Below are 26,926 nucleotides of genomic sequence, written 5' to 3' on the forward strand. Positions count from 1 at the left end.
TCTCATATATAAAATATAATATATATATTTATATACCTATATATTTTTCATGTAAAATAGTTCCTCTGCCTACTGGTATATGCTGGCAAATCATTGGGGTTGAAGTTACTTTTAAATTTCAGACTTTGTCATAGCTGGCATCTAATCAAGGACAAATTTCATTAGACTCGAGGACAAATCCTGAAGTAATCAGAGCTTCTTTTAAAATATTAGTACTATTAATTTTGAAACATTGGCATAATAAGAGAATGTGAATTATATGAATTAATAGTGTTATCGTAACACTCTTAAAATTAATCAAATGAAAAACAATAACTTATGGTGGTTTATAGGTGAGCAGTCTTTCTCACTCAAACAGCTGCCAACAGTTTATAATCAAAGAGTACCTCTTTCAATTAAAGAATAACCATTTGCATGCTTTTGAAATAAAATATAATTCTTTACTAAAAGCAATTATGTGATGCCATGTGAGAAATTATATATACAGATAAGATATCTTTGCAAAGAGAAATGTAAAATTTGGCTTAAACCAACAAAAGGCATATAGGAAAAAATGCATATCCAGATTGCTAACCTTAGAGGTAATATAACCTGCCTACCACTATCTAAATTTATTGAGGACACAGGTAAACAAGTCAGAAAATGTATTTATTTATTTGACATTTGTTGACCGGGATTAGTCCGACTAAGCCAAAGCCCTTTTTCAGCGGAGGCCTGGGGAGAAAAGCTTCACCGTTAGACAATATATTTTGAAGCAAAAACTCGGATATAGTACAATTATAGAAATGAAATTAACATAATAAGACCACATAATTAACAAACCCAGTAAGTAAATGCATCCAAACATCAATAATCTGCAAGGACAATTCAAAAAGTACCAAGTTACATCGGTAAGTCCTGTAGCACAGTTAACGACATACTTTTAGAATAATAAGCTGGACATTAGATGAGACTAAGACAATGTACAACTTATGAATAGGGATAGAGGGGAGAAAGGGAGATAGGTGAGAGGAAGGTGGAGAGCAAGGGGTAGTTAGTCAAGGAGGACAGTTACAGTGACACATCCATGTACTGTTTAGTTTTTAGTAGCAGTTTTAAAACTATGTGGGTGATTGATATTTCTGATATCTGAAGGAAGTTTATTCCAAGATTGAGCTGGAGAGGTTTTGTCCTATTCTAGTTTTAGGCTTGTAGATTTGAAGAAGGTTTTATTCAGCGCTTTGTAGGGACCTAGGTGGGGAGTAGAGTGAGATTTTTGAGGAGTTATTCAGACAGAAGGAGGGTAGATGCAAAATCATTTGAAGCTGAGAGAGAAGCAGAAGGTGGGGAAATTCAAGCCAGCTTAATCTTTTAAGAGCAAGACAGTGGTGCGAGTGGTAGGAATAATCAGCAGCAAATCTAGCAACTTTATTGTACGTGGATTCTAGTTTTGTTAAGAGAGTAGTGTGAAGATTAGTGAGGATTTGTGAGCCATAGAATAGGCTGGGGAGAAGGTAGGCATGGGATAGGGAGATTTTGGCTTTATTGGACAAAAATGATTTGTTCCTGCAAAGGAGGCCAAGTTTTTGGTGAGTTTTCTTAACGTTGTTGAGAAAGTACAGATCAAGTTTGCAATTGTCCTCAGTGATGACCCCTAGTAATTTAGGGTCTATATCAGCATATCAAATGATGAAAATGCCGAATGCAATTTAATTGAACTGAAATGTTCAAAATCTCAAAAGAGCGAACCGATGGAACATCGATTTCTTTCCCAGGAAAAGAAATCGGTGTTCTGTGCAAAAAAAAAAATGCAATACTTTAAACACTGACAGAAGTGGGGGGATTCACCCCCCCACTTAAATATACCAACTCTGAGACCACACCAACTCTGAGACCACACCACAGAGGAGGAAATAGCAAACTGTGATGACAGCCCACCAATTTCTTTCCCTGGGAAAGAAATCAATGTTCCGTCAGTTCGCTCTTCTGAGATTTCGAACATTTCAGTTCGATTAAATTAAATTCAGCATTTTCAACATTCGAAATGCTGATAGGAACCCGTAATTTAGTGTGCGATTCCACGGTGATAGGAGGGTTATTGAGGGTTGAGACCGAGAAGAAAGCTTTTACGTGGTTCGTAGTTTTGGGAATGAAAAGCAGGAGTTTAGTCTTTTTAGGGTTTAGAATTAGTGCTTGGTGAGCCAGTTTTTAATGGACAAGAAGGATTTCTGTGTCTTTGTAATTAAGTCAGAGAGGGAATCAGTGATGGTGATAATGGTGGAGTCCTCAGCGTATTGCACGAGTGATGACTGAGGGCAGGATGTGGACAGTAGACTGGAAAAGATATTAAACAGTAATGGGCCAAGGATTGATCCCTGTACACTCATATTGACAGGAAGAACAGGGGATGTGGCAGTTAGCTATTTAATAGATTGGAATCGGTCATCGAGGTAACAAGCAAACCAGGAGATAATGGAGGGGGCTAGGTTTAGTTCTGAAAGTTTGTTCAGGAGGAGGGGGTGGGAGATGGTGTCAAATGCCTTAGAGAGGTCTAGAAACAGGCATGAGACAAGTTTGTTTTGGTCTCTTGCATGAGATATGGTGTTATCAAAAGAAATGAGGGCAGTGGAAGTACTATGTTTAGGGAGAAAGCCAGGTTGTGTGAGGGGTAAGTATGTTCTCTTGTAAGAGGAAGTGAAGGGTTTATCTGTGTACACATTTCTCTAGTATTTTTGAAAGAGGGGATAGGATTGCAGTAGGCTTGTAGTTGGAAAGTTCTGAGGAATTACCTCCCTTCTGGATGGGTAAAGTCTAGAATTGTTTCCAAATTGTGGGTACCTTAGATTCAGTAATCAAATGGTTGATAAGTATGGAGAAGGGAAGGGCAAGAGAGTTAGCAGCTTTCTGGAGAAAGAGTGGGAGTAGATTGTCAATGGATGGGGAGCAGGGTTTAGCTTTAGAAGCAAGGATTTAATGTAGTTGGTAGATATAGTTTTCAAAGAAAAGGTCTGAGAGGAGTTGGAGGGTGAGGGAGGATCAGTGGGGCTGTTAGCATTTTGGTCGGAGTTCTTTTGGAGCGTTAATTTGCTGACAGTGTCGATGAAATAGGAATTAAACATAGTAGCAGTTTCAAGAGGTGTGCTATTGAGGCATGGCTGGGGGGAGGCTTGCCAGGATGCAGAATTTGGTTGGTGGAATGCCAGAATTTCTTTGGGTTAGTTAAGTGCGCAGTTGGAGGGTAGTTGGAGGGTTGTTATAGAAGTTCATCTTGTCACTATGGATGGATTTCTTAATTTGGTTGTGAAGTTTTTATAGTGCTGGAGGTGAGTTTGGTTTGAGACCAGATCTTCCAAGCTTTGTCTCTTTTTTTCATTAAGGAGCAGATAGCGAGTGTAAGCTGGGGGATATGATATATTTAACTCTAACAGTATGCAGGGGGGCAAAGGATTTGAGTTTGTTAAGGAAGATGGAATTCAATTTTAGCACAGCATCATCTAGGAATAAGTGTCTTAAGGAAGAACCAGTTAATGGCTGAGAGATGATTGTTAAACCTTATCAGAGTCAAAACTGGACAGTTTGTGACAAGTTATGAACTTGTGTGGTCTGGTGTAATATGGTGAGAATTTGAGAACCTTGACTGGGTAGTGGTCACTGAGAGCATCAGGCAGTGTTTCTCGGAAGTGATATTTATGGGGGTGAGAGACTAGTATCCGATCAAGAAGAGAGGTAGAATTAGTAGATTTGTTAGTGTGAATAGGAGTGGAGATTAATTGGGAGAAGCCATGTAAATTAATACAGGAGCTAGGAGTATCTGAGGAGAGGGATAGCCAATTAATGTTGACGTCACCTAAGATTATAATTTCATTAAGTAAGTGTTGAGTAAGCCAGGAGAGAATACTTTTCAAGTACAGGGATACTGTCACCAGGGGGTATCCATATTACATCAATAGTGATTGTGTTGTGGGCATTGATGTTGCAATTAGCAGTTTGGCTGGTGGGAATAGTAAGAGGGGTTACAGTAAGGTGGTTAGAGAAAATGACAGCAACACCGCCACCTTTTTCTGGGATCTATCACGTTGTAAAATGTATCCTGGGGTAAGAAGTCTTTGTCAGGAATGTGGGGTTTAAGTCAAGTTTCACAGAGAGTTATATCGGGAGAATGATAGGACATCCAGGTATGGAATTCACTGACTTTGACTGTACTTATGATGTTCATTGAATACAGAGAAAGATGTTTTGTGGGAATGCTAGGCTGGGGAGAGGTAGGGTACTTTGGCATTGAGGAAGAGGGAATGTCAGGACCAGGGTTGGGATGGATTTCTCCAGATAGGAGCAGGATAGAGTGAGTAGTAAAAGAGTTGTGAGGAGAGGGGAAAAGGAAATAAAACTTCACCTTACCTTTAGAGGTAGAAAAGAGGGACAAAAACAAGTTGTAAATTAGCACAGTGAAGAAGGGGCTAGGTGGGGTATAAGTAGGTCAAGCTAAAGGTGAAGAGGAATTGTCTGGATAAATGCAGATAGAAAACAATAATTATCTAGTAACTAGTAATATTTAGAGAGGGTAGATTAATAGTGAGTAGCAATATTTAGGGAGATTGGAATAGAGACAATAGGTGATAGTAATCGTGAGTAGTAATGTTTAGAGAGAAGGGACTAGAGACAATAGATAGTAAGCCAGGAGTAGCTGAAGGAGAGTTTTAATTGACTTGTTAAGGTGAATATGGTGGGACTGTCCAGGCAATGCTACTAGTTCAGTGGGAAGAGAAACATAGTTCAAGTAGGGATTGGTTAGTAGGGGTAATTAGTAGGAGAAAAGGGAAACAAGTGGAGGGGTTAGTGAGTCTAAAGGGGGTGGTCTGAAAGGGGGAAGAGGATGTGTATAGTGATAGGTATGATAATGTGGGCAGAGATAGAAGTGGGAAGTTAGGCTGAGAGTGGCCAAATGGAGGGGAGGGGTAAAGGGGAGGGGCAGAGCTAGTGTGGAAACAGGGGGTTAAGTATAAAGGAAATGGAGCATGAGGTGGGTCAGAATGGGGTAGGGTAGGGGAGCAGAGTGAGCCTGAGTGAAGCAAGGGCAAACAGAGTGGGCCAGGAGAACTTCACATGCATCAATTATAGAAAACACAATGAGTAACTATGAAGCAAGGTACATATACAATGTTTCTAAGAACCTTAATTCAGTATAGAAGGGAAGAATTCCATCAAAACCAGCTCAAGGTCAGCAGTGAAGGGGGTAGTTGTAGGTTTAGGTTGGAGTTTACTCCTATAGAGAGTTTTGAGGCACCTGTCTAATAATGGCTGCAAGCTCTAGAATTTTCTACTTGGCATGTGAAGAGCTGTTCTAGGATGAACCACTATTGGAGGATATGTAATTAGCACAACATTCCAAGATGATTCCCCTTTTAAGGCATCCATGGTATTTTCCTTTCCTTGTCAGTCAAAATTCAGATTAAAACTGTAAACCAAGCTGAATGATGTAATACATGAAGTAACCAGAAGTAGATGGTTTAGACTGGATAATGTAAGACTATGTGCATATATGGTTCACCCCCACAGTAAAGGAAAAAGTAAAAAAAAAATCTACAAATTTCACACTTCATATCTGAATGCAGTGCCACAGTAAAACATTTACATGCATTGTACATTATTTTCACATAGCTTCTTAAATGCAGTGCCACAGTAAAACATTTACATGCCATGTACATTATTTTCACATAGCTTCTTAAATGCAGTGCCACAGTAAAACATTTACATGCCATGTACATTATTTTCACATAGCTTCTTAAATGCAGTGCCACATTAAAACATTTACATGCCATGTACATTATTTTCACATAGCTTCTTAAATGCAGTGCCACAGTAAAACATTTACATGCCATGTACATTATTTTCACATAGCTTCTTAAATGCAGTGGCACAGTAAAACATTTACATGCCATGTACATTATTTTCACATAGCTTCTTAAATGCATGTTTTGCATATCTGCTGCATCTCTCTTTATTTTTCCATGCATCATTCATTATTGCCAGTCCTGCCCCAATGCCCTATCTGCACCAGGTCTACCAGATAACTCCTTGTCTCCTGGACTTAGTGTCACTGGGGCTGATCATGGATCCTTAGGCTTCCAGGAACCTGGCATGTAAACACATCCATCTCTTTTTTGCTCTCCTTCCTTGTGGTAATGTGGTACAGTCTGCATGAGCATGCAATGTGAGTGAATGGCTTATTGCGCTGCCTCCACAGCAGCTCAGCCAGGCTCACTTTCCATCCTGTGACCACATCTCCTCTAGTGAAGTCCCTGGCTTCCACCAAGGATCACCACAGGGAGACACCCATCATATATCACCCTCCCCCTGGGAGAGTTACACCCATCCCTTTCCCTGCAGCACCACCAGTCACCCCAAACACTAACAGAACCCATATTGTCTGGCTCATAGTCAAGGCTTTATCTTTCTAAGCCACTAGAGTTGCATCTCTACAGAAAATGAGGTTACAGCTTTTGTTTGGGTATTAATGAAACTCTGACTCCTTTTTGATTGACTCTCAAACTTTAAACAAGAATGTCAGAATGATTCAACGCTGAATCCCAGTCAAGGTCACAAAATCTCCAGAAGCACATTTTTGTAGGGAGCAAGCCAGCTTGTATCTCCCAATGTGGAGGGCTGAGCTGCCCCTCCCACAATCCCTGGTAATTTTATATAGGTATGTATCAGCTCTGACCGTGCACCATCTCAGGGAAAAGAGAAATCCCTGAGGTTCTGCAGTGGCCAGATTTCATGGCAAAACAGCTGAAGTGCACATTGGTGATCACACATTACAGTGCTCAGCACAAGCACAGCATACATTTTGCATACATATGCATTTTTGTCTCCGTTTCGTGCCTTTGTCATAAAAAATGTCAGTTCTAGTTCCATGCTGTCTACACTCAGGCTTTTTTCATGCATGACAATCTCTGCTTTCAGCAGAATCCAACATCCATTACTGAACTTAGAAATACATTTTTCATTGTGTTTGACTTAATTTAAATCTGCAAGCAGTGGCTGTCCTGTCTATTCAAATGTTCCATTTTTGGATTGTGAGCATATGATTACTATACCTTTTATAATCCTAAATTAACGCAGCTTTCATATGCCTTGTAATAATTCTGTAGAGCAGTTCAGTCATTCATGTTCCCTGCAGCAGGTGAGGCATAATATGGCAAGCTGTACTTAATCAGTACTTGTAAACATTATGGGAATAACCCTGACCTTTGTAAGCTTTACTTCATATGGTTTCTGGTAGTAAATATATAAGTACGATAATTTGTATGTCTAAAACAGGATTGAAAGGGTCCACATGCACTTTCCTATTGTACTTGTGTTATAGGTTATGTATTTATTGAATGCAAGTTCTACCCTAAAAATTCTAATACATTTGGTACCTAAGGATCCCTCTATCCTAAGTAAGAGAGCTGGTATGTCATGATTTTAATGCCTGCATCTGAAAACAAAAAATTCTCACAAACTCATATTTAGCTTCTTAACTATCTGAATGAAATATTGTTTGCTTATTACCTGGTCTGTTTTTTAGGTTAAAGAAACAGGTGCAGAACTTCTGATACATTACCATTCACTTTGCACACTATCATGGTCTTCAAAAACATTAATGAATTAAAATATTCTGCACATAAATATCAGTTCCATCAATACATAATCCCTGTTTCCCATTTTTGCACATGTGGTTGGGGTGTCAATTCAAGACATTCATCTGGAACAAATGTTCACACTGTCAGGTAGCTAGTACTTCTGCTATTCCTATTCCATATGCCGCACACGTACACACTTACACCTACAGCCAGTTTAGTGTCCAGTCCATCTATTGCATGTCTTTAGAATGTGGGAGGAAGTCTGAGCACCCAGAGGAAATTTGCACAAACACAAGGAGGACATGAAGACTCTTCATATCGGGCACCCCAGTCAAGAATCGAACCAGAAAACCACTTGCTGTGTGGTGACATTTCCCAGTGCGTGATTTTGCACATAAATATGCTAGCATTAAATGTTGCAAACATTTTATCAGAAGTATTGAATTGAGAAACTATTTTTGCATATTTTAAGTGTTACACACATACTCAAGAAATTGTGGTGTAGCAAGTGCTTGATCAGTTTCCCTTGCTTGTAAAAATAGAAATGAGGGAGGTATATAAAAGCAAAAATGAGTTTTAAAATTATACATCTTTTAACTAAATGTTCAGTGCTTTTCACAGCTGTATATCTAATGGTTTAACGGTTGTTATTTTTCTGTATGGATGACTTTTAGTCACGGTGTGTAGTTTTTTATACTTTTTCTTACATTTTCTGACTGCTTAACTGCAAAAACAATTTGCATTTAATAATACAACATTGTGTCACGAATCTGTACTTCATAACCTAGTGTCTTGCTATTAAATCTACATGAATGAACAAGAATATTATACTAAAAGTTTATTCATGATATGCATACATATTTCTGATTGTAAAGTCAAACGTTCACTAGGCATATTCCCTGTCTTATGCTATAAGTGACCAGTATCATGTGATTAGTCTCTAAGTGAAAGCACTCTGAATAGGGATTATGGGTATCATTGGCCACTTCTTGTTAATTCGCATTCATGACCCTTAAAGAGAATACTTTGAATAAACTTTAACCAGAGGCAGCATATAAATTTACTTTTACTTGATTAGTCCACATATGTATCTGTATTCACAGCTGCTGAAAGTTTCATTTGTTTTGGTTTTAACTGCTTAAGTTCATGCTTGCTTATCATCAGTAAGACCCACAGCAAGTGAATTAATTTTAAAAAAATGGTATGGTAGCTGGTTCTCCCTAAAATGTCAAATGTTTCACCATGAATACACAGACTTGTAGCAAGAATATTACAAATGGCCATTTGTTTCAGATCAGTGGTTTAATTATTTTTATTTAATAAAACAGCAGGTAGGTAGACTGGAGCCAACACCCTTTTCAGCCATGACAAATTACCAAAACAGACTGAAACAAAACCATCATAGGAGTTACAGCTAAGCAAAATAATTTAAGTTCAGGTATATAGACATCTACAGGTAGTACAAAGTTGATAAATGTGGGGATGCATGTATTATTTATACTGTAAGGTGTCTATAGTTGAAATTGCTGTAGGAGTGTGTAGAAGAAATAGAAGGAAATTTGTCAAACAAAGCTGAAGGAAGAAATTTCATCTGGCTAAAGTCCTTATAGAAGCTGACTTTACAAAGTCTCCTTCAGAAAGGCTATAAAGTTTTTATATGAAACAGCCATGATATAATGGGGAGGGGGCAGATAAAGAGAAATCTTTATGAAGAAACAATATGGAGAACACCGTATGATAAAAGCATTTGATGCTGCCTCACAAAGATCACTATACCTGGAAGGTGTTTTTCAGGTTTGTCTTCAAAGCTGATTTGAAGGCTTGGATAGTACAGCTGCAACACAGAAGAACTAAATACTCTATGATGAGCCTTAAAAATGTAATTGACAAACACTTGGAAAACCTGTCTACATGACAACGTACTTGCTTCCATTTTGTCAGCAGTGATATAGATGTACACTGTCTGTACCACTGCCTTTTGTCAGAGCCAAACTTGTTCTTATATATGTGAATTCAACCCTTTCTTCTAATTGCTAAAAACATTGTCATATTTCCTAATAAGTTCTCACTTTGGCCCCAAAAGACTTCCTTTTATGCTTCTGTTCTATGGAACTATGTCAAAATGATTCACTACAGGCTCATATCAGTCTTGGAGGAAGGAACAGGGAATGCCTCTCTGCTTAGATGGGATGCCTGTCCTCTAAGATGATATATGTGACAGGAGTCAGAATTTTTTCTAAAGAATTTCTGACAAAAAGAAACAGAAAGTTAAACATTCATCTTCTGCTATAGCAATAACTGATGACATGGGTGTGGTATATTGAAGATTTACCCATGGTTTGTGTGGTTTAATCTTGAGGACAAAGCTCCAGTGATTAAACAAAGCCAACCATGGGTACATGTTCAATATACCACACCACATAGTCAGTTATTGCTGTTATACAATGACATTATTTAAGAAACGGCTACTTACTTTTCTTAAATAATGCCCTTGTATAATTAATTGCGTGGTGCTGCTGTTCCATGGTTTTCCCATATCTTGGGGCTTTCTTGATGTACTGTGCATGCATATGGGACTTTTGTTCCCATGCTTACGCAGTACATGTGTTGTGGAAAGGAAGAAACTGGGAAACTTTCAATGTACAGGATACGTGAGACAGAGAAACTGAAAGGATAATTAGGTCTGCTCCTGTAGTTTTGCATAACATACCTAATTATCCTTTTATTTTGTCTGTCCCATCTCTCTCCTTAATTTGAAGTCTCCGTTTTATGTCAGCTTTTTTTTTTTTTTTTAAATAAAACAAAGTGATCACAGTACAATAATGCCGAAAATTTTTGTAGCATATATTAATGGAAAAAAGTCTAGGTAACCAGACTTTTTCCATTGGTAAATGCTGGGATTTACAATGGGCACACTAATTAGGCTGACCAACCAGCATGCTCCTTTTGGAATGTTAATGGCCAGTCATTGTATAATATCCATGTTACCATGGACAAGAGTACTTTATTGTGCTTAGCTCAGGGTTTAATTCAGGCCTTGATCTTCTAGGTTTGCTGTTACTGGTAAGAGAAAAATGAATTCTTAATTTTCTGAAGATTCCCTCTGTATTGAACAGGAAAATGATTTTGAGGGGACAGCTTCTGCCTTCTCTTCTCAAGTGACTGATTCAGATTCTGAGGAGAGTATTTCTGGTGATAGTACCTTAGAATATTTTTTCTTTTTCAGAAACTATATCCAAAAAAAAATCAATTGTTTCAATGGGAACATAATGATATTTTATTGCCCTTAAAATACTATGATTAATTACAATTGAAATTTCCTGAACCGTCTGTTCCTTCAGCATTGAAGGATGTGTTTATTACTGCATGTCACTTGCCTGACAGCCAGTCTGTTGTCCGTACGAAAGTAGACTGTAAGATAAAACTTTTTATGACTGAGGAACGTTATACAGTTTCAGATATGACCTTACAGTGATTTATTTGGTAACTTCTCCAGCTGTTAAACATCTTGTAAATGCTAATTCCCTCCTCTTCTGATAAGGCTAGGAAAACATTTGAAATGTGTACTTCCACTACTCTTACTTTTGCATTCTTAACTGCTAAGCTCAATTTTACGTTTGCAGATTTTTGAGAATACGAGGAATGTTATAACCACTTTTCCATCTTCTGAGGAACAATCATATTGCTTCTGTGTCTCATGTGAACTGTCATTTAAATAGAGGGGTTGTTTTGGACAATCCTAAAAATGTGTAATAAGATTTTTCAGCCTTCCTTCCTTCCTTCTCCAAGTTTGTTTAAAGGTTTTACAGCTACCACTGCATCCTTTTACAGAAAGTAAAACAGTGGCAAGTGCCTAAAATGAAAGGGTATGCTTCCAAGAAACCAAAATAGTCCAACAAATATGAGTGACTGACTGCAGAGTACAGTATTTCCCCCTTCCAACCTTGGCAAGTTCTCATCTACCCCCAAATCTGACTCTCTCTCTTTTTGGCAATAGAAAACCTCAAGGGATTCAGATGGCAGTGAGAAACCTTTCTTCCTTTTCAGAGAATTCTTTCTCATCCACCAGATCCGACTTCTTTTTCCCCTGTCCTTGAGCATCTACTGACTCAGGGGGTGATAGAGACTATCCCTCTTTCTCTGATAGGGAAAGGTTTTTACTCAGGAATGTTTTTGGTACCAAAGAAAGAAAGAAGCATTTTGGAGACTAATCTTAGATCTTTCTTTTCTAAACCAGTTTGTCAAAGTCCCAAAGTTCAAAGTGCTAAGTCCTATCCTTTAATTACCTGTTACATCTGATTCCTCATTAAAGTTTTTTAGTAACGTTAGATTTTAAAGGATGAGTACCATCTTTTCCTATAGTATCAGATTTCTAATGTTTGTTTTTAAGATTTTCTTTGTCTGGGTTACACTTTTTTAGTTCTCTGCATTACCCTTTCGGTTATCTGCTGCTCTCAAGGGTATTCACAAAGTGTCTAGCTCCAGTCATAGCATATGGCAGACTGCAAGGTATTCACATTTTCTTTATTTGGATGACTTGCTTATATTTACTGAGTTTTTTTTTTAAATTGTCAAATATCTTTCACCTGGGTGGGAGAGATCCTTTACAGGCTGGGGTTTCAAGAGAAAATCCAAAGGTCTTGTTTGAATCTTTCTGCCAGGATTGCTTTCTGGGGTGTCTCTTATGTACCCAACTCAAAGAGCTTTTCTTCCACAAGAAAAATGAGCCATATATCTAGCTATTTTAATGATTTTTCCCACCAAGTCCAAAACTTTGGCAAGGGGAATTTCTCAGGATCCTAGGATTCATGGTATCTATGATTCTTATGATTTCACTAGTCAGACTCCACATGAGAAGGATTCACTAGTGCCTACAATCTATATGGTCCCAAATATCAACTGCCCTTGACATTCCAGATTCCTGATTTTGGGATTTGTAAAAGGCATCTTTACACTTTAAGCAGCTTTGGTTGAGAGACCAGTTTTATCTGAATCCAGATCTTTCATATTCCCCTCCAGCCCCAGCACACTTAGTAATTATAGACAACTTAGACTTTGTTTGTGGAGCAGTGTCTATGTGGGGGGGGGGGGGGTGAAAGTACGGGTTCTTTGGAACAAAAAGGATATACATAAAAATGTAAAGAGATATTGGCAGTAATAAATGCTGTCAACATTTTCAGTCATCTGTGGCATCCTCTGGGCCATTACATGTGATTACAGAGAGCACCACATTTATGTGGTGCATAAAAACCTGATCTTACCCTCTGTGCAGAATAGCCATGGTAGCCTGGGATATAGCTTTTCAGCACAGTCTCACTCTGCAGGCATCTTACATTTAGTTAGAGCTTAGTTTTGTTCCGAGAAGCTGAGTAGGACCAGGACAGCCCCTCACAAATGGAAGTTGAATTGGGGGCTTTTCCAGAATTTTATCATCTGCGTGGAACACTTCAGACAAATCTATTTGCCTTCATTCACAGTAAACAACTGGTAACATTCTGCTCCATGACTCTTTGCAAACAGGCCTGGAAAACAAATACATTTTCATATTTTTCAACAGAAATGTTTCAGTATGCTTTTTTTTACCCTTTGTACTGCTATCCAGGGTCATTTTGAAGATTCAGAAGGACTCTCCACAGAACATAGTGGTGACTTCTTTCTGTCCCAGGGAATAGTGATGCTCCCATCTTTTGGAAGTGGCCTAAGGCAATTACCACAGCCTTCCTCACAAACTGGATATACTCACACAAGACAGAGGTTGTTTGATATACCCAGTCCTGAAACAATGTCAGCTAACTGCCTGGATGATTATGTGCCTAAAAGGTATCAAAACACTTTTTTTCTGATGAAGTGCAGTAGATATTAAAGGGGTAAAAAAACCTGCTAGTAGGACATCTTATATTACTAAATGGAAAATATTTTCTAGTTGGTGCCAACACAAGAACTAGGACTCTCTCAAGGCAAATATTTCTCTAGTTTTACAATATTTGTGATCTATTATCTTCTGCCATTTCTTAATCCTTTGAAAGTTCATTTGTCTGTTTTAGCATGTCTGCCTGTGGATCCTCCCCTTTCAATGCATTCCTGTGTTAAAATGTTTTTGAAAAGGTTGTTGCATACCAGGCCACTTAGAAAAAAGGTGTCTCCTGTTTTGGATCTCAACTTTGTTTTAAAAACGAACCCTTGCTCCATTTGAACCAGCCAACCAGGCTGATATGAGGTTCATAACACGGAAAACAGTTTCACTGGTTGCTCTGACTTCTGCAATAATAGCGTCTGAGTTGCAAGCTCTCATGGTGAGTCAACCTTCTCTCATTTTCCAGAGAGAGTGCGGGTTTCTTTCAGAACTAATCATTCTTTTATTCCTAATGTGGTATCCAGGTTTACTTTGAGCAATGCTATCCATTTCCAGGTCTACTTTAAGGAGCCTAAAAATGAAGAAGAAAGGATTCTTCATACTCTGGATGTCCACAGACAATTGAGATCTCTTGGCAGAACTAAATCTTTCAGAAACTTTGAACAGTTATTCATTTCTTATGAAGGTTAGAAAAAAGGACAACCTGTGTCAAAGCAGACCATCTCCAAATTGTTCTTGTATGCCATTTCCTTTTGTTATACTCTTCACAACAAGGCAATTCCAGGCAAGGTCAAGACACACTCTACCCTGGGTGTATTCTAAAAGTATTCTAGAGACAGCACTTTGGTCCTTTGTGCATACCTTTACAGAGCACTAAAAACCTGATTCCTTTTCCAGGTCTAGAATGTGCTTTGCTATGATCGTTCTCCATGGGCCTTCCCCCTCCAGTCAATAAAAGCTATGTATTATACCCATATATTTAAGGCCACTGTAATAGTGATGACATGATGACTATAGTACAACCGTGTAAGTAAACTTACCATAAGAGTAGAAGCCCGAAAGATCACTGCCGCAGTAGTTACCCACTTCCTCACTGCATTCCCCTCATTTTGGCTACTTTTTATTGCCAGGGAGAGGACATTTTTTCATAGCATTGAATTCTGTAAGGGCCCTAGCATCCCTGTCTCAGCTGACATGAAAACTCTTAAGGGCTTGGCACCAAACCTTTGATTTTAGTCACCTCTGCTCAAGCTCATACTGGTTTGGTCATTGGAGGTGACATTAAGCTCTTGTAGCTGGACATCTATTATATCCTATGCAGGATATATCCCATATACCTAAGGCTATTGCAGCAGTGATCATTCAGTCATCTAGTGTTGTAGAAAGGATAGGATTACATCACCATCTGTGGAATTTGGACACACACACATACGTGTGTGTGTGTGTGTGTGTGTGTGTGTGTGTGTGTGTGTGTGTGTGTGTGTGTATATGTATATGTATGTGTATATATATATATATATATATATATATATATATATATATATATATATATATATATATTATATATACACATCTCCGCATTCTGCTTATCTTTTCTGTTGACAACAAATTATATGATTCATCCTTTGGGTCATTTCCACTTCCTCAGTGTTATTTGTGCTGTCTTTCTCTGTGTCCCCCCCCCCCAAAACAGAATATTTTTGTATTGATTCCCAGCTGTTTTCAACTTGCTCACTCAACAAATCACATTAAATTTCACTGGCAATGTGTCTCTCTCTCTTAAAACAGTTTTGGTCTTTATATCTTTTCATACTGACTGATCATGTTGCGTAATGACAATGTGATATGTAACACATACATTCAATATTTTTGATGTTGGTAAGTAGCGCATTAGTGAGCTGAAATATATTTGGTGCTTTATAAATCATTTACATTAGTACTCAAGTGTCGAGTCACGCTTGTACCAGCTTCATTTTTATGACAAGGATGGGTGGATTGTGGGCCAGTGTTCATGCCTTAAATACAAAAAAACTTCACATTTAATTTGCACTTTTGTAGTATTAATCAAATAAGAGCTCCTTATCCATTGAGAGCAGGTGTTTTTCTTCATTGCTCAAAGCAGTATGTACCTTTTCAGAGTGCTGTTTGCATCATTTGAAGACACCACTGGATGACCAGAATGCTACAGTCTCATCGCCGAACTCATATTTTTATTCTTTTGAAGATAGTAAAAGTAGCTTGTCTTCTTCACTCGACTCTAACATCTGTAGCTACGTGATCCATCATTATTTCTCTAACTTCTAATGCATGCTCACTCCTTTAAGCCAAATCACAAAATAAAGTAAACTTAAAGTGAGTTTTGGTGGCTTTTCTGTTTTGGCACATTTCTATGCGCATTTCACTTATGGGTCATAACCTGGCCTTTTTCATGAAATATTATGGACCCTGCTTCAGTTTGTCACAGATGGGGTACCTCCTCACTGTGAGTGATGCTATCTCTATAGGTGGTACAATACGAGCTGTGCATAGTGGCTTTTGGATGTCTTTCAAAATGTTTTTTTTCACACTGTAGTTCATGAAGTAGAATGTTAAGAAAAGTATATTAAAACCTTGGGACAGAATGTATAAAACTACTCCCATATTTAATTTAATGCACATAGCTTAATATATTTATCTGTTTTAATATCTTCTCTTAAGCAAACTAATTGAAATTGCTATTGGGCCAGACAGCGATCCCTGGTTTAAAACTTCCATGCTGACACTTCAGAGTTAAAATAGCACTCTCCCACTCAGAATGTGCACCAGTTAACAAAGGTGTATCACAAAAGTCCTTCTTGCCCCCCCCCCCCCTCTACTGCATGTTCATTAACAACTTCCTTGTGATCTTCCTCATCTTCCACTCATCCTGTCTGCTGGCAACCTGGCCATTCTCACAACAACATTTAGTCCCGACTCTAGTCAGACATTAAATGAGCTCCACCAATGGTTCATACACCATAAACTACTTCTCAACCCATCCAAGACCAAAACTACACTTTTTGGAACTTCCAAGATAATTTACCGGGCCCCTGACTTTTTGACGATCCCTGACTTACCGACTCAGCCTCCACATTTTAGATGCATAGGAGTATGACTTGATTAATCTTTAAACTTCCATGTCCATACAGACAGAGTGGTCAGAGTGAGAGTAAAAATAAACTCTCCTCTTCTGGGTCAAAAACATTTCTCCTTTCCTGTCTGAAGCAGCCAGATCAGTCATCAGTAAAGGAGTCCTTCTTTCTCAGTTAGAATGTGGGCTACTCACGTTTGCATCCACCTCCGAGAAAAGCATCACCACACTCTAGACTATCTCCAACAGCATCTGCTGATTCATTCCAAACTCAACTCATCATGTGTATCACTGTATCATCCTAACAATGTCTCTCTGTAAAGTAAAGATATAACCAGATGTTAGGATCCCAGCTCTACAAAGTATTCCAAATCCAGGCATTTATTCTGCTTTCAGCTAAGTTTTATGAAAATGCTTCTTCATGCAGCCTGAGACACTATTCATAAGCCATACCAGCTCTCATTACCCTTAGAACTAGACTCCACAGCACTGAACATGCATTCTTTTCTCAGGTATCTACTGTTTGGCAAGTTGTCCTGATCAGTCTAAAGGAAATCAGCACTTATTCTAAATTCAGAAGACAAAACAAAAAGCACCTCTTCACCCAGTCCAAATACTCCTGCTTCAACACAGTACATATTACTTATTATACAATGACTGGCCATTAGCATTCCAAAATGAACATGCTGATTGGTCAGCCCAACCAGTGCGCCCTTTGTAAATTGAGCATATAACAATGGAAAATAGTCTGGTTGCCTGGACTTTCTTCTATTAATATATTCTATGGAAATTTTACTTTTGTTTCATTTTAAAATAAAAAAAAAATGGAGACAGACGGGACAGAGAAAAATAAAACGATGATATTCTGCAAAACTAGAGAACTGTACCTGATTATCCTTTTATTTTCTCTGTCCCATCTCTCCCATATGTCGAAAGTCTCCCGAGTTTTTTTTTTTTTTTTTCTTTTTTCTTTTTTTAAATAAAAAAAAAGCAACCGAGATCTTCCTTTCTCCATTGCTTCCTTTACACAACACTGATGTACTGCATGAGTGTGGGAACAAAAGTCCCATATGCATGTGTGGTACATCAGGAAAGCCCCAGAATACTGGAGAAAAACATGGAAGAAAAGCATTGTGCCATTAAACAAGGGCGTTATTTAAAAAAAAGTAACTTTTCTCTTAAATAATGTCTTTGTAGAATAGTAATAACCCCCAGCTATGTGTGGGTGATGCTGAAATTGCCCACAGTTGGTATGGTCACTAGGACAAGTGCTATAACACACCATTCCTATCTCCTTCCCACTTCACTTCTCCTCTCACAGAATTACTGAAAGTTGACCTCCTTTAAAAGCTAATGTATTTGTTCAAGTCCAGGTCAAAATGTTTTTTCAAACTCGGAACCAGCAGTGGCAAACCGAGTACAAAAACCCTAAACCAAACTCAGTCCAGCAGATGGAACCCAATAAAGGCAGACACCCTTTTCAACTTTGACAAATAATAAAATAAATAAATGCAAACAAAACAAGAAGGGCTCTGAAACTTTTAATAGCAAATTAGATTACATCTAATTTCTTAAATGCCTTTCTTTTTAGGGCTGCACAAAGGGACCCATCATCATTTAAACTGGGGGGGGGGGTGTACACTTCCAGGCGTATCTTCCAAATTAACTCATGATACTCCTAACTGGTTTCCAAGTCACCCCCCGAAGGTTTCACTTGCTCCAAAACCCAAAACTTAAAATTAGCTGAAGCACAATTGAGAGTATGCCTGTGCAAGGCATTAGTGTCCTTTTTATTAATGTCATATACGTGCTCATATATCCTCTGTTTCAATGTCCTCTCTGTCTTCCCAACATAATAGGACCAACATTCTGTGCAATTGGCCAAATATATATATATATATATATATATATATATATATATGATAGAATTTTTTTTTGCAGTCCAGAATTAGATCTTGCATTTGTCATTCATCAATACATGAAAAATAACAGTACCTTTGTTTTATAGGAAAGGGGTACAAAAGGAGTATATTAAGATTACAAATAAACATTCTGAAAACTACTAATATATGAATTTTTAACAGTCTTGTAACTATATATATTTTTGTTTTCATTTTACATGTACATTACTTCAGAGCACTTCAGAATTGTAATTCTTCCATGTTTGTGAGTTATTTACCACTGTACCTTCTACCTTTAAAAGTTTATCAAAGCATTAAGCAATCTTTCTGTGTACATATAATCAGAAGTACAAACTTGTGTCCCCCTCAACCCCCTGCTGTGAAAATGAAGATTGGGAAATTAAGGGGGTTGCAGTCCTCCTTCCAAAGCAGACATCACAGGGACACATTCATCACAGAAGTAACTGTATTTTGCAAAGATTTCTTAAATCTGCAGTGTAGTTTTGAAGAGGGGCTGCCATTGTGATTGACCACCGTTTTGTATGTAATGTAGCTTGTCATACTGGCAATGTTAAATGAACTTGCATAACTTTTAAAATATATTCAAATCAAAAACTGACTATAGACAAACTGAATGGCAGTTAGTGCCTAATATTAACTCTCAACTGTTATTGAGCTGTTTTGTGTAGCCCTGGGTACAGGGTTTGATTCATTTTACCTCCATTTGCCTTCATTGTACCTCCATTAGCCTGTGTGTGACTGAGGAAATCGCTTAACTAGACAATATACCTGGGCTTCCCTGAAAAAAAGACACTTGGTCCAATGAGCTTACTCCGTTAACAAATGTATTAAAAAAATACTTTCACCATGGCAAATGGTTGCTTCACTACTTTAGTGAAAAGTGGATAAACTTTTGTTGCTTTCTGCATAGAAATATCAAAGTAATTTTTCTCTAAATAATTGGTAAGTTGCAATTTTCAGCTAACCAACGCCCATTCTCTTTAAAAATGACCCTGAGCTTGTTCCGTACAGCTGGTTAATTCTCTGTCAGCCATCTGCCTTCCCTGTTAGGACCATTCATACTTAACTCTTTAGTAAAAAATGCTTTTCTCTTCTCTCATGTATTGGGAAAGACATGTTCTTATCTGTCACTTTTATGAAGCACATTGTCAGGCTGAGGTTTGATTTACTGCTTAAGCTATTTAAATATTTGCATAATCTCACCTCATCCTTTCCCCCCAATTAACTTAGTATTAAGATGTTTCACTGTCTCTTCAAACGATTACCCTGAATATTTTCATTGCTGTAGATTCATACCTCAGCAACTGTAATGTAGGGAAATTTGGCAAATTTATCCCCCCCCCAAAAAAAAAAGTCACCTGTAACATGTTTTGGAGTGGCAGAAGTGCACATTTCAAATGCTTTCCCAGCCTTATCAGAGGAGGAAGGATTAGCATTTACTAGATTTAAGACACTAACCATAGCTGCTGATTACAGATACTTCTGCTGAATTCTGAACTCCTTTTTTTTGACCACATGTAGTCACCTGTCATTTCTTTTGGGGTTGTAATCCAGGAGTTCATAGCATTAATATTTCAGTTATATTCTGATCGTGGTTTTTAACATAACTTCACTTTCAGTTTCAGCCCTTTTAAGCATTGTTGTATTGTAGGCTGCAGGTGTGCACCATAGCCTTCATTATGGGTAGGTAGAAAGGTGTGTGTTCCTACTGGTTACCATTTTTTTTGCTGATCAGATAAGAGTGCCCCACATCAGATTGAATCTTACAGCACTGTACCCATAGCTGGCCTCATGCATAGGCCAACTAGGCAGCCACTCTAGTAGGGGCACGTTTCCAGTATTTATTTGGTGTATGTAGACCAGAATGGGGGCACCAATGGGGGCACCAGGTGGTATGGTGAGGGGTGCCATGGAGCCCTTTTGTCTAGGGCACCAGTTGACCTAAGGCCACTTTCTTTCTAACTGCTGTTGCAAATGTTGAGCAGCCCAGGTTACTTTATTCCCTAACTGAACCATTTCTGTTTTGGTACCTTGCAGGGTGAGTGCTGTTGACATAATAGCTTGGTACCCCACAATGGCGCTGATAGTGATGCATGGCCTCATTGTTTAGTCCCCAGCATTACTGCACTGACTGTGAAAACTCTGGGAGTACCTTGAAAGACTATTCTTGTCATTCAATAGTTTGCTTTTCCAGTCCTGTGTTTTACTTTTACACTTGGCTTTGTCCTTACTGTTAGTTGTATACCTTGGAAATTCAGACTTTGCCTTCCTTCTCATATCAAATCATAAACCCTGGTTAATCACTTGAGGGTATTTTGCCATCAATCTCTTTCAATTAAATACAAGAATACTGGCAAAGAAATATCTTGAATCTAGAACTATAACATTTCCACTTTCCCCTGAGATGCTACAGTTTGATGTGGGTAACTAGTCTGATGTATTTACTATGTTTTACTAAATACTCAGCTTCAGGCAGACTTTGATAGGAGCGATGTGCTTGGGGATCTTTTTATTTGGACAACTGTCCCATATCCCTGAAGTAACACACCTTTTCAGTGAATACAGTTGCTGTTTTTGGCAGTACATTAAAGTGTCTAAAATAATACATTGCAAATAGTATCTCGAACAAATATCATAAAAAAGCAATTCTGAAAAATAAAGCAGCATCACAAAATGTTTAGGATGCTGAGGGATACAAAATAATAATCACATACCGTGCCATAATGGGCATATTTATTTTTGGGACATATCTGCCTCTGACTTGCTTGTGGCAAGTAAGAAATTAAACGGATTTAATCAGGATCTAATGTCTGTAGTATCAATCAGTCTCCTGACATGTAATGTGCAGTCAGCGTAATTTATAGATGTGTAGCCTACATGCAGTTTAGCAATACATCCTGAGCAATGGCAACATGTACAAACAAAATGTTAAGCTCAGTAACACTGTGGAACTGATGCTCAGTGAAATAACTGAGTTCACATTCACCATACCTTAGGGGTTAGGCCTAACCTTCCCCCTATAATCTAATTGTCAAAGTCTTTTTTTTATAAATTAGACGCACATTCAGGGTAAAAAATAACCGCATTTTACTAGAATAATAAATATGTATTCTAGTAGGCAGCTCAGCAGGAAATAGCATATGCCTAAAACACAGTGTCGCATGTACATATCACAACACAAAAGATAGGCCAAGGGTACTTCAAGATTGTACTTTCTAGTTGCAATAAAAATAGTGTTCTTTTGTTTTTCAGTTGCAGTTTAGCAAACTTAATATGTAATCCTTAATGCCATTCTATCCCTACATAGAAAAGACGTCTATTAAGAAACGTAGTCAAGACTTTAACACATATACAAAGGTGTTAGTCACTAAGGTTTCTGGCTTACAGTGGAACAGTCTACATTCATTTCTTATCTTTGGCCACCATCTTGTGGAGTTTGCAAGTTCTTCTTATGTTACCCCTAGTACTTCATTGTTTTCTCACCAGTAAGAAACATGAGAGTTTACTGACTACATTAAATTGCCCATTTACATTGCATTCATTTTTGCTCCTGTTACCTAGATCATGATGAAAAGTGGTCACAAAAGAACCACTTTGCTTACGTGGTTACCCAATTAAATAAATAAGAAAATATTATGCCATACCATAGTCAGTATTCTTGTTTACAGCGTTTTTGTCATAAATATAATAGTGTGTAGTTCCTTTTTTTTTTTTTACAGTTTACACATTTTCTGATAAAAAGCAAAAGGTTTGATTAATAATACAAAGAAGGTGCAGGAAGACAGCACCTCAAGAAGCAAACCAGTAAGCAACCCGGTATCGTCTGGTGGTTTTTCTCATTCTGTTTGGTCTTGACATCCAAAATTAGGCAGAGCACATGTTGATAAACAAATGGGAAAAAATATCTCTTTAGGACACGCACCATTCTCACTTGCTGTGAATACTTCATGTGGTGCGAGAATGAATTTTCTCAGAATGTAGTATCCATTTCTGCCTTCATGCAGAATGTTATTACTTATCTTGTTTCTATAACCATCCTTCTTTTTAAAATGCTTTTTTCTGTCTATATGTGGTGCATTCTAAAATGCACTTTATTTCCATGAAACAAACTCCAGAGTTTTGTGAGGTGCACCTAAAATCTGTTTTTTCCGCATACCACATCTTTTTCTTGAAACTGGGGTGTTGTCTGTACATTTACAATGTTCTTATAATGGCTATCCTTCTACAAGATAAAACAATGAAGGGTACACTGTTTTAGTCCAAGGATGTCCAATGTTTTTTTTGGCTTGGGACCACTTACCATACTGTTCAGGGGCCAGTTACCATACATGGCAAGGTTTTGGGGGGGAACATTACCATGTCCAACATATATCCGTACATTTGAAAATAATTTATCATAGGCCATAGCAAAGGACAGATAAATTGCCTTTATGGGCCATATTGTGGAGCTTGGGTTACCAGTTGGACACCCCTGTTTTAGTTGCTTTTAATTTTGGTGCTTTTGCCAGGGTAAGAAGGGTGATGTTACTTCCAGGACTGCTGCTATTAAAACTGTTTTGAGGACTTTTGCTTGGTTGTGTGCTCTAAACTTTCCTGACAATGTTAAAGCTGAAATGTTGAATTTTTTTGTTTAGTCAGAGAGTGAGTCTTTGCACCATCAACTGCAGATGTCTTTAAAAAGTTTGATAAGAGACAAGTTAAATTTTATTTATTTATTTATTTTATTTTATTTTACATTTGTTAACCGGGCTAGTCTGGCTGGATACATGTCCATTTTCAGCAGAGGCCCGAGGAGAAAAGCTCCACTATCAGACTAATACACTACAATATATAAAGTTATTAATAATACTATCTATACAAATAAAACTAAAACTAATATAGTATAATACGGCGAAATACAAATGCAAATACATTTTTCATGTACAAATCTGACTAGATGACAATCAAAATTCAGTCAGGGACTGAGGAGAAAAGCTTCAGTATCAAAAAACAATTTAAAGTTAAAACAATATCCATAGTAGCTAGTCATGACAACAAGTAGGTCTTGGCTGAAAGCAAAAAAGTGGTTAATATATAGTGTTAAACAGGTAGGTTAGTAGTGTAAAAGATATTAAAAGGTTAGAGATAGGTAAAGGCAGAAATGATGTAAAGAGAAAGGAAATAATAAAGTACAGTTACTGTTAGGTATAGGAATTCTGGACTTAGTGAGGATGAGGAACAGGCAGTAGGTAAAGGAGAGGGGGAAAAACAAAGATAGTGAGAAATGTAAAAGGTAGCAGGATTATAGGAGGTCAGCTAAAAGACGCAAGAGACAGAAAAAACAGAGTGGTCAGAGGGGGAGTCAATACAGAACTAAGAACAGAAGAGTGGAGGTATGAAAAAAGGGACTGTGGAAGTCAGTTTAAGTTAGAACAGAAGAGCAAAAGTACACAGGAGCAGACTGGGGAGAGTAATAAAATTGCTGAGGTCAGTCAGGATTAGAGCAGGGGCATAGCCAGTGAGTTATTAGGTGAGTTTTCATCTGTTTTTTGAAAAGATGGCATGAGCCTAGGGAGGTCAGTTCTGTGGGGAGTTTATTCCAGTAAGAACCGACAGTGTTTGCAAATAAGGAATCACCTGATTTATTATGAGATTTCAAAGTAGTAACTAGTAGCTTGTTGGCTGATCTAAGTGTAGTGAGATTTTTATAAGGAGTGATGAGTTTATTTAGTGTGGGTGTGTTAGAGGGGTAATGTAGAATTTTAAAAGTGATGATTAGTTGCTGAAGTAGTATTAGGTTTGGAAGTTCAAGCCAGTTTAGTTTCTTTAAGTTAAGACAGTGATGAGTTTGGAATAGAGAGCCAGTGGCAAATCTGGCTATACTGTGGTAGGCGGTATTCAGTTTTTGAAGATTAGCTTTAGATATATTGATAAAGGAAGGAGAGGCATACAATAATGTAGAAATGAGGTGAGTTTGGGCGAGAGCCACTCGGGAAGTGGCAGTAAGGAAGGGCTTAAGTCTGTAAAGGGCACCCATCTTTTTATTGACTGACTTGATAGTTAAGTCAATGTGATAGTCAAAATTTAGCTGATTGTCTATGGTTACGCCTAGCAGTTTAGTGGAAAAGTCAGGTTGGATGACAGTGCCATTGCACGATACAATGGAAAAAGTGATAGGGGTGGATTTAGAGGTAGGGGTGAACAGTAGAAGTTTGTTTTTTTTGGGATTTAGGAGGAGACAGATATGTTGGAACCATTTTTCTGCTGCAGTGAAGACCTCCTGGGTAGCAGAGTGGAGTTGTGCTGGGGAAGAAGCAGAGCAGATGAGAGTGGAATCATCTGCATACTGTATACAAGTGGATGTTGGGAGGGAAGTGGGCAGGTTATTTATGAAAATAGAGAAAAGTAGGGGACCTAGGATGGATCCTTGTGGGACGCCGATAGTAACAGGGAGTTGAGAGGATAGATGGCTGTCCCAGAGGACTGCTTGTTTTCTATTAGTCAGGTATGAGTTGAACCACTGTAATGCTTGTGAATCAAGTGAGAGGGATTGTAGGGTATCGAGGAGAAGTTTATGGTTGACCATATCGAACGCTTTTGAGAGGTCTAAGAATAGTGCAGAGGAAAACAGGTTATTGTTGCGGTTTTTATTGATAGAGTCAGTGAAGGAGAGAAGGGCAGTTGAAGTACTGTGGTAGGGTCTAAAACCATGTTGTGAGTCTACAAGCAAGTTGTTATTTAAGAGATAATGTAGAAGTTGATGGTGAATGCAGCGTTCCATTATTTTGGATAGAGGAGATAGAAGGGCAATAGGTCGAAAATTGGAGAGATCGTTGGAGTTTCCTCCTTTATGGATCGGAATAATATGGGAGATTTTCCAACAGGATGGGATTTTGGATTCAGTTATGGTTCTGTTTATTAAGATGGAGACTGGGTAGGCTATCTCGGATGCAGCTAGTTGCAGATATTCAGCTGGAAGCTTGTCTGCAGAAGGGGTGCAGGGTTTGAGTTTAGATAGAAGCTTATGTATATAGGTTGTTGAGACAGTACTAAACTTTAGCATGTGTGTGCTGTTTTGAGTGGGGGTAGTTTGGAGGGTTGGGGGGGGAGTCATGGTACTTGCAAGTGAGGTGACTGTTTGAGAGAAAAAGTTGTTGAAAGTGTCGGCTATAATGTTAGGTTGGGTTTGTGCTAGGTTAGCTGGGGTAGGCGTTTTGGTGTTGCCAGGATGGAGTAGTTTGTTTATTCCTGACCAAAATAGTTTTGGGTTTTGGTGTTGGTTTTGTTGGTATTGAAGGTGGTAGTTTTTCTTGTCCAGAATGGTAAGCTTCTTTGTTTTATTTCTCAGCTGTTTGAAGTTTTGATGGTCAATTGGGTTTTTTGTGGACCTCCATTTAGACCATAGTTTATTTCTAGCTCGCATAGTTTGTTTAGTTGTTTTAGAGAGCCATGGGGCTGCTTTGGATTTGACTCTGACTAATCGGGATGGGGCATGTTGGTTTAGAATTTGTAGGAAGGTATTGTTGAAATGGGTTACAGCCTCATCTATTGGGAGGTATTTTAGAGTAGACCAGTTGTATTCCTTGAGTTCATTTTGAAAGGATGCTAGGTTGAATTCTGTTTTGTTGTGTTTGGTACGGAAAGTAGTTGGTTTGGGATTGTTGAATTTTTGTTTAGTGATAAAGGTAAGGAGGTGGTCACTGATATTGTCAGGGAGTATTCCTGTTTTATAGGAGAGGGGATTGTTGTTGGTTAGTATCCAGTCTAGAATGGTTTGTTTGTGGGTGGATTTATTTATTCTAGTAGGGGAGTTGATGGTTTGATGATAGTTAAAGAGATTAAGGTGATTGGAGGGTGTGGGGGATTTGCATTGCGAATCTCACAGATTTTTTAGCCTTCCTTCTCCATGTTTATCAAGGGGTTTACTGCTACCTCTATAACCTTTTACAAAAATCAAATTAAGCAGACACAGCCTCAACCTTTGCTTAGGTATCAGTCAAAATGGGAATAAATATGCAGGATCCCTGGAACAGAAAAGACAGCTCAAAACAATAAATGTAGAAGAGATGTTGCCAGTGATAAATGCTGTTAACTCTCTGTCAACTGTGGTCCCCCATATCATTACAAGTGATCACACACAACACCACAGTGATGTGTATAAACAAAAAGGGGGGGGCAGGTTTGCCTTCTGTGTAGCCCATGGTAGCCTGGGATATAGTTGTTCAGGTCAATCTCACTCTAACTGCATCTTGAATACAATCCAAGCAAAGTTTTGTTGCAGACCAGCTGAGTAGGACCAGGACAGACCTTCAGGAATAGAAAATGTATCATGGGGGGCATTTCAGGAATTCATCCAACTGTGGGAAACCACAAAGATCAGTCTATTATCCTTCAGTCATAACAATAATTGGAAACATTCTGTTCCAGGACTCCATGCAAAGAGGCCTAGAAAACAGTT

Source organism: Protopterus annectens, chromosome 8.part0 (assembly GCF_019279795.1).
Source record: "Protopterus annectens isolate FY-2018-M chromosome 8.part0, PAN1.0, whole genome shotgun sequence".
NCBI lineage: Eukaryota > Metazoa > Chordata > Ceratodontiformes > Protopteridae > Protopterus > Protopterus annectens.